This window comes from Camelus bactrianus, chromosome 3 (genome assembly GCF_048773025.1).
Source record: "Camelus bactrianus isolate YW-2024 breed Bactrian camel chromosome 3, ASM4877302v1, whole genome shotgun sequence".
NCBI lineage: Eukaryota > Metazoa > Chordata > Mammalia > Artiodactyla > Camelidae > Camelus > Camelus bactrianus.
The window spans coordinates 138489003-138496502 of NC_133541.1; the positions used below are offsets into that span (position 1 = coordinate 138489003).

The 7500-nt window shown below is 53.0% G+C and overlaps 1 long non-coding RNA gene across 2 annotated transcripts in view; it reads right to left on the bottom strand.

The window, feature by feature from the left end:
• Positions 1–62: 62 nt before the first annotated feature.
• The window catches only part of LOC141577161 (uncharacterized), a 24285-nt gene continuing 16847 nt past the window's right edge, over positions 63–7500 (bottom strand). The window contains exons 2-4 of one of the 2 annotated variants that reach the window (XR_012505821.1): positions 4414–4498; positions 3434–4162; positions 63–3143 (exon numbers count right to left, since the gene is read on the bottom strand). This is a non-coding gene — a long non-coding RNA (uncharacterized LOC141577161). Of the gene's footprint in view, positions 3144–3433; positions 4163–4413; positions 5920–7500 lie in introns of those variants that run through there. The other variant, XR_012505820.1, reaches the window with a different exon arrangement.

Genomic DNA, 7500 nt, shown 5'->3' on the forward strand with positions numbered 1-7500 from the left:
TTACGCCGGCGGGCTCAGAGGGGCTTCTGCTCCGAAGCTCTGAGCACCTCCAAGACGTGCACATGAGGTTTCATAGGGTTAATTACAAATATGGGTCTATTCGCCAATAAGGCTCAAACAACAAAAAGCAAAGGATCAGTACACTGGAGCTTATCAATTTGGAACAGATCACGTTACTGACACTTGTTGAGCTTGGATTTACGAGTTAGCTTGTTAGCCCAGTAAACTGACACTAAACTTCAGATTTACGAGTTAGCCCAGCAGAACTTAGATCAGTAAACGGACACTTATCACACTTAGATTTGTGACTTTAGCTTGTTAGCCCAGCTGGGCTTTTCCTTTACAAGTCCTCCAGGATCCAAGAAAGCCACGTTGGAAAACAAGTGGTGATTCTGATGGGACAGGAGATCAGTCATTTGGGGGCGAAGGGTGGGGTAGGGAGACATACCAGCCTGTCTGTCTGTTTTCACCCAGTGTGGGAGCCGTCCCAAAGAGATAACTCGAGAAGAGAGAAACAGGGAGTTGACAAAGAACACGTGCAGTGGCGTGCCCTCCCCCCCCCACCCCAGGAGAAGGCCAAGCCAGAAGTCCCTCCGGATGGCGGGTCCCGGACTCCAGCTTCCAGGGGAAGCGATGTTTTTTTCCTCCCCATTTCAGGCCCGGAAGAAGAGGGAGAGGCAGAGTGTCCTTCTCGGGCATCCGCTGTTTCTGAAGCACGCTTGTTGCCAAAAGATCGGCCCCCGTCCCCGACGAGCCCAAGAATCCAGAGACAAGGTCTCGGAGCTTAGAAGCAAAGAGGCCATTTTATCGCTCTGCCGGGCAAAGGGGATTCACAGCAGGCTAGCGTCTTCAAAACTGTGTACCCACCTTGGGGATGGAGTGGGTGGGGTGGTTCTAGAGCCATAGCTCAAACAATCGGGCATCGATCACCATCCACAGAATCGTTTTCTCATCAGAAGACTCAGAATGGTGTCACGATGCCTCCAGGTGACCCATTCTATAGAGGCTGGTGGTTAGATCTCGTTATCTCATAAGCACTCAAGGTGTGGCCTTCTTGGTCACTCAGGCTATTTTGTCAGGTCATTAGTCCCGTGACCGACCTTCTCCTCGGAGAAAGACTCAGAGACCCAGCATGATGATGACTTTCAATGAGTGAAATACAGTAGAAACAGTAAGATCGAGAGCTTCCAGTTTCAACAACAGGCCTGGAACCGTGAGCAGCAACCAGTCAGTCAGGACAGTTGACCGTTTTCAGGGCGAGCATAAGAAACCGAATGACACCCCCCCCAGCAAATGAATGAGTGAATGAATGAATGAATGAATGACCTAATGATCCTCCCCCCCCCGCCAAAAAAAGAAGCAATAATCCGTTAGCCTAATTCCGGCCATTTTATTCATCCTCCTTCACCCTGAAGCCCCAGTCACCCACGTGCCACAGTGGTCTGTTTTCTGGTTTCCTCCACCACCCCACCCCCCACCAACCACCACCCCGCCAACATCCCCCCATGCCCAACCACCGCCCCAAGTGTGGGACTGGACGGGGGTGCAGGGGGCTGAGGGGGCGGCAATGGCGGCTTGAGGTGAGGGTGGGGAGTGTTCCGCCCAGATCGTATAGGAAGCTCAAACACAGCTGCAGTACGAGACAAGATGGTAGATTTCTGTGAGTCCTCCCTCCTCTTAAAATCCGTCCTAAGGAGGAGACAGACAGAAAGAGAAACATCACCCTCACTCCCAACGCCTCCTGCGCCCTCGATGCGCCCCAAAACAACAACAAGAAAAACAAAAACAAACACGACCACAAATAAGTCGCTATCCCTGGGGAAGAAGGATTCGATGGCATGGGGATATCATTCTAAAATTCATTCCCTCTTCATCACATTTCATGGAAACCGATTGCAATCTATGAGGCCCTGTGAAGGTAGGGGTTGGGGGGGTAGGGAGGAGGGAGGGAAGTGAAGGGGGGGGAGAGGGAGAGAGGGAGGGGGAGAGAGAGAGAGAGAGAGAGAGAGAGAGAGAGAAAGAGCAGAGGAGAGGAGGGATAAAAGGGGAGAGGACAGGAAAGGAGAGGAGGGAAAAGAGGGGAGGGGAGGGGAAATGAGAAGAGGCGAGGGGAGAGGAGAAGAGGGAGAGGAGAGGAGTGGAGGGGAGAAGAGAGGAGTGGAGGGGTGAGGGGGAAGGGGGGAGAACAGGGAAGAGGAGAGGAGGGGAGAGGAGAGGAAAGAGAGACAAGGGAGACAGACAGACACGCATGCGCGCGCGCGCACACACACACACAGAGAATAGCGAAATGGAGAGAGAGGCAGAGAGAGAGAGAGAGAGAGAGAGAGAGAGAGAGAGAGAGAGAGACAGACAGACAGACAGACAGACAGACAGACAGACAGACAGACACGGATCTAGGTCAGGGATACTACACATGGGTATTCTTCTGAGTGATTTTATGTGTTTTCTCAATCGCCACCTCTATGGAGATAAAAATCGCTCCCATAAGATGAAGGGAGTCCTTCTGCCACCGCCCACGGCCCCGCCCACCAGCACCGCTTGTGTTTGTCAGGGATTCCAAGCCAAAGCACGTGGAGGAGCGGGAGAGCTTCCTGGCAGCCCAAGGAGGAGGAAAGTCCGGCAGCATGAGAGAGGTGGTTGGCACGGGGAAGCTGGAGGCCGGCTGACGAGAAGATGGGTGAGGGGGCAGGGAGGAGGGTTTCCCAAGTTGGAGAGCCAAGACGAGGGAGGGGAGCTGTCGGTGGCTGCGTTCTGACCCCGACCCCAACCCTGACTGGAGCGGATCCCTGAAAGGAGGCGGTTCGGGCTCTCTGGCCGAGAACGCCCCTCTCTTCCTCTTTGTGCAGAAACACCTTCCGCAGACCGAGAAAGTCCATCCCGAGACCCTCGTCGGAAGAGTCCTTTCCAGACCCATCACGATCCTCCTGGGCCAAGGGGTCCAGGGGATGGGGCGGGGCCTCCATTCGATCCGTCTTCCGTCCGTCCGTCCATCCACAAGATCTTGAACATCCATGTAGGATTCTGGATGGTAGCAGTTTTCCAGGATCCTCCAAATCCTTGTAAGTCCTCTCCTGGCAGATTCGACCCCTAGGTCGTACCGCGCAGCACAGGGCACTAGATTCAGTCCCTCGGGACGAGGGTTCCTGAAAAAGACCAGGAAAAAGAAGAACAGAATCACTATGGTGTGCACCAGCCAGAAACCAGCACCACCTTGTCACTCTAACAGACTTGCAAAAGGCGGGGTAGGGAGAGAAAGTCATAGGATGGCTACCATCCCTCCCACCCCCACCCCACACGCCAAGCCCCAGACCATCGTCATCCCTGCTCCCCCTCCCCTCCCCTTTCCTCTCCCTTCCCCCTCCCCCTCCCCCTCCCCTCCATCGACGCCCGCCTCCCGCTTGTACCCCACTCCTCTGAACCCAGCACCACCCACCCCAGCCTGGACGGGCTCGGCTCAGATCGGCTCGGCTCGGCTCGGCCCGGCCCGTCCGTCCGGTCGACTTCTTCGCAGGGTCTAAAATAGCGCCCGGCCGACAGGCAGGTGGCACATGGCACATGGCAGGGGAGCGAGCGGGACGGTTCGGGATCTCTGGGTGGCAGGGACACGCGGCCGGACAACCAGGAGCACGGACGGCCTGGCGTGCGTTTCTCCGCTCGGGGGGGCCTCGACCAGAGACCGTGGTACGGGGAACGGGGACACACACACACCACACACACACCACACACACACACCACACACACCACACAGACACAGACACACAGACACACAGACACACAGACACACACACCCACCCCTTCACCCCCACCCCCAAACCTCTGACAGCTTTCGTTTGTTTTCGGCCGACCGTCCCTCGATGAGGTACGAGTGCCTTGGCTGGGGCTGGGGGGGGGTGGAGTTCCTCCCTCCACAACGACCCCACACGGGCTCTGTTCTGGTCACCCGAGTCCTCTTCCAAGTCAGACCACAGGCCTCCATCACCCGGCGCGAGCACTCGGGGAAACAGTCACCATCCTCATCGCTCCGCTCCACCTCTACACGTGAAGAACTGTTCCCAGCCCACGCCACTCCACCCCACCCCACGCCCCGATGCCACCCACCGCAGTGGAGAGAAACGAGACGAATCCACAGACGTGCATCAATCCGATGAAGAAAACGACGGCCCTATTCCAAGGAAGCATAGATATCTAGGTAGGAGATTCATCGAGTACTATGGAGGCGGTGGGAAAGGGGGGGGTTGCGGTGGGGAGGGTCTAGAGATCAGGCAGTACAGCCCATGCTTAGCATGCAAAAAATAAAGGTCCAGGGTTCAATCCCCAGCACCTACTCTTCAAAAATAACCCGAGAAGAAGCAAGACGGCGGAGTAGAAGGACGCTCGTAGCTCACCCTCTCCCACAAATACACCAAAACTCACATCGACGGACCCACTCGGCCAATCAGACCACCTGCGGAACTCCGACAGAACACCGCCCTCTTCGAAAGACAAAGACGCCCAAAATCTGGTAGGAGAAAAGGAGAAAAGAAAGAGTCAAAAGCAAAACAGTGCGGGAGGGCCCGGCAGAGGAGGAATAGGGCTCGTTCGCCAGACCTCCCCGTCTCCAACGGAGAGGCCGACGGGACGGTGGGGGAGCCTCCGAGTCTCAGATCTGCCCGGAGCGCCCCTTGACCGACCGACCCAAGTGAAACGGGCACAGAGGGTCCCCGCGACACCCAGCCCGAGTCGCAGGCCGGCAGCCGGGGGCCGGGACAGGCCGCACGAGCCGGGCAGAGGACCGTGGCGGCGGCACCACGCGCCGTGGCCGGGAGGGGATACAGAGCAGAACAACCCGCCCCCCCAACCCGTCCATTACGGGGAAAGAAAGGCAAAGCAACACGGCCGGTGTGCCCTGGGGAGAGGGGCGCCGTAGCCTCCATCTCCTCAGACCCGCGGCGCCATCACCGGCCCTTCTCGCGAGAAGAGAGGCGGGGCGCAGCCACAGCCGCCATAGCCCCTGGCGCGCGGCGCGCAGCGCGCGGGCGGGGGCGGGAGCGGGGGCGGGGCCGAGACTCGAATCCGCACCCGGGGGCTCTGCAACCTCCTAGGCAGGACTGAGACTCGTTTTCAGCCTGAGGCAGATATTATATATCTGCCCCGGTACCTCAGAGAACTCGCGCCACCAAGACTAAGAAGGAGCCGAGTTTTGGAATGCAGCAGGGGCGGGGCGGTTCCACCGTCTTCCCCGAGCCCACCTACGGAGAGGAGCGCCGACCCGAGGCGGAGCACACAGCCGCACAGAGCAGCGGAGCGACCGGCGCCGGGAGAGGGCAGGCGGCCAGCCACCCTCCCTCCTTCCCGGCAGGAACGCAGCATCCGACCGCGGTGCCAGGAGGGGGCGCGATCTACTTGCCCACAGGCACCGAGGGCAGCACAGACGAGGGCGCCGACAGAGGGCCCGCGGAAACAGCAAGCTGAGTTCACGAAACAGGGCGACGACAGAAAGACTTCTCGGTGAAACCGTTAAGAGCGCACCGTCTCCAGGAGAACACATCCTTTTTTTTTTTTTTTTTTCCCTCTTTTTTTTTTTCTTTTCCTTTTTCTTTTTTAATCTCTTTTACATCGGTTTTACCTTCTGTTACCTTTTTAACCTTTACTTTTGAACAGTCGTATACGTTTACGGTTTTAATCCCTTTTAAATGTTTCATTTCAAGTCTTTTCATTATTATTATTTTTAAACATCCACCCCCTTCCCTTTTTCATTCTCTTGGTTTTGATCTCCTGTTACTGGTTATTCACAGGTTTCAAATATTGTTTCTCGATTTTTTTCCTCCTTTTTATTAAGGTTATTAAAAGACGTCTCAACTCGATCGCTATTCTGCTTCCACTTACTCTTCTATTCATGATTACACACTGTCTTCAAACCTTTTCTTTCTCCCGTCTTTTAAAATCCTCTGTTTTATCTTTTGTTAAAATCTGTTCTATTTCCGATTACCTTTTAAAAATTTACTTTTGAAACAATTGTATATTATTTTCTGATCTTTTCTATTTGTTTTTAAAGGCTTTTAGAAGACGTCTCAGCTCAATTGCTATTCTGCTTCAACTTGCTCTTCTATTATTGATCGTACACTGTTTTCAAACCTTTTTTTCTCCATTCTTTTAACATCCTGCCCCCACCCCCTCTCTCCCTCTCCCCCTCTGTCTCTGTCTCTGTCTCTCTCTCTCTCCCCCTATCCCCCTCTCTCTTTTAAAGTTTTATGCCTGCCTAGGCTTTCGATAAATACATAAACTCCTTAAGGACACCAATAGATAACTGATACTCCTTAAGCCACAGTGCCAGAGAGATAGGAGCATTATGAAGAAGCAGAGGAACCACTCCCAATTAAAAGAGCCAGAGAAATTCCCTGAAAGCACGATCCATGAAATAGACGTGGATGGCCTGCTCGATCAAGATTTCCAAAAAGGAGTGATCCAAGTCCTGAAGGAACTCCAAGAGATAGTGTTGAGAGATATACTATACGTCAAAAACGAAATCGAAGCTATAAAGAAGAGTCAAGGAGAACTGGTCCACTCATTGGCTGAAATGAGAACTGGTCTAAAGGCTGTCCAAAGCAGGCTAGATCACGCAGAGGAACGAATAAGTGGCCTAGAAGGCAGGACAACAGAAAGAACCCAATCAGAACAGCTGAGAGAAAAACCAATAAAGAACAACGAAAACCATCTTAGGGACCTAAGGGACCCTCGAAAGCGTGCCCATCTACGCACAATAGGGGTTCCAGAAGGGGAAGAAAGAACCAAGGGGACCGAAAAGATATTCGAAGAAAGCATGACTGAAAATTTCCCAAATCTAAAGAAGGAATCAGATATCCAAGTCCAGGAGGCTCAGAGGGTACCCAACAGAAAGAACTCAAACAGGCCCACACCAAGACATAGGCTAATCAAGATGGCCAGAGTCAAGGATAAAGCAATGATCCTAAACGCCTTTAGGCAAGAGAAAAACAGAGTGAGTTTCAAGGGAACCCCCATAAGGCTCTCAGCGGATTTCTCTACACAAACACTACAGGCCAGAAGGGAGTGGCAAGATCTATTGAAATTCTTGAATGAAAAACAAAACAAAACAAAACAAAACAAAACAGACAAAAAGAAGCAGCCTAGGATACTCTATCCAGCAAAGCTATCCTTTAGAATAGAAGGGGAGGTAAAGAACTTCACAGACAAGCAAAAACGAAAAGAGTTTAGCAACACTGAACCCATGCTAAAAGAAACATCAACAGGTCTACTCTAAATAGAGAAGAAGGAGGATGGTACAAAAATGAGACCACTCATCACCGGAAAGGTGATCACTACCATTCATTCCAAACGGAATAAACACAAAATTGTAAAAAGAAGACATCTAAACCATTAAGAGTGGCAGAGGGAAGCAAGAAAATAATAGAGACTTTTTTTTCCCCCCCTTCTCCTTCCTTTCTTTCTCTTTTAGATGGGTTTGAGATTCTATTACTATCTGTTTCATACAAACAGTTATAG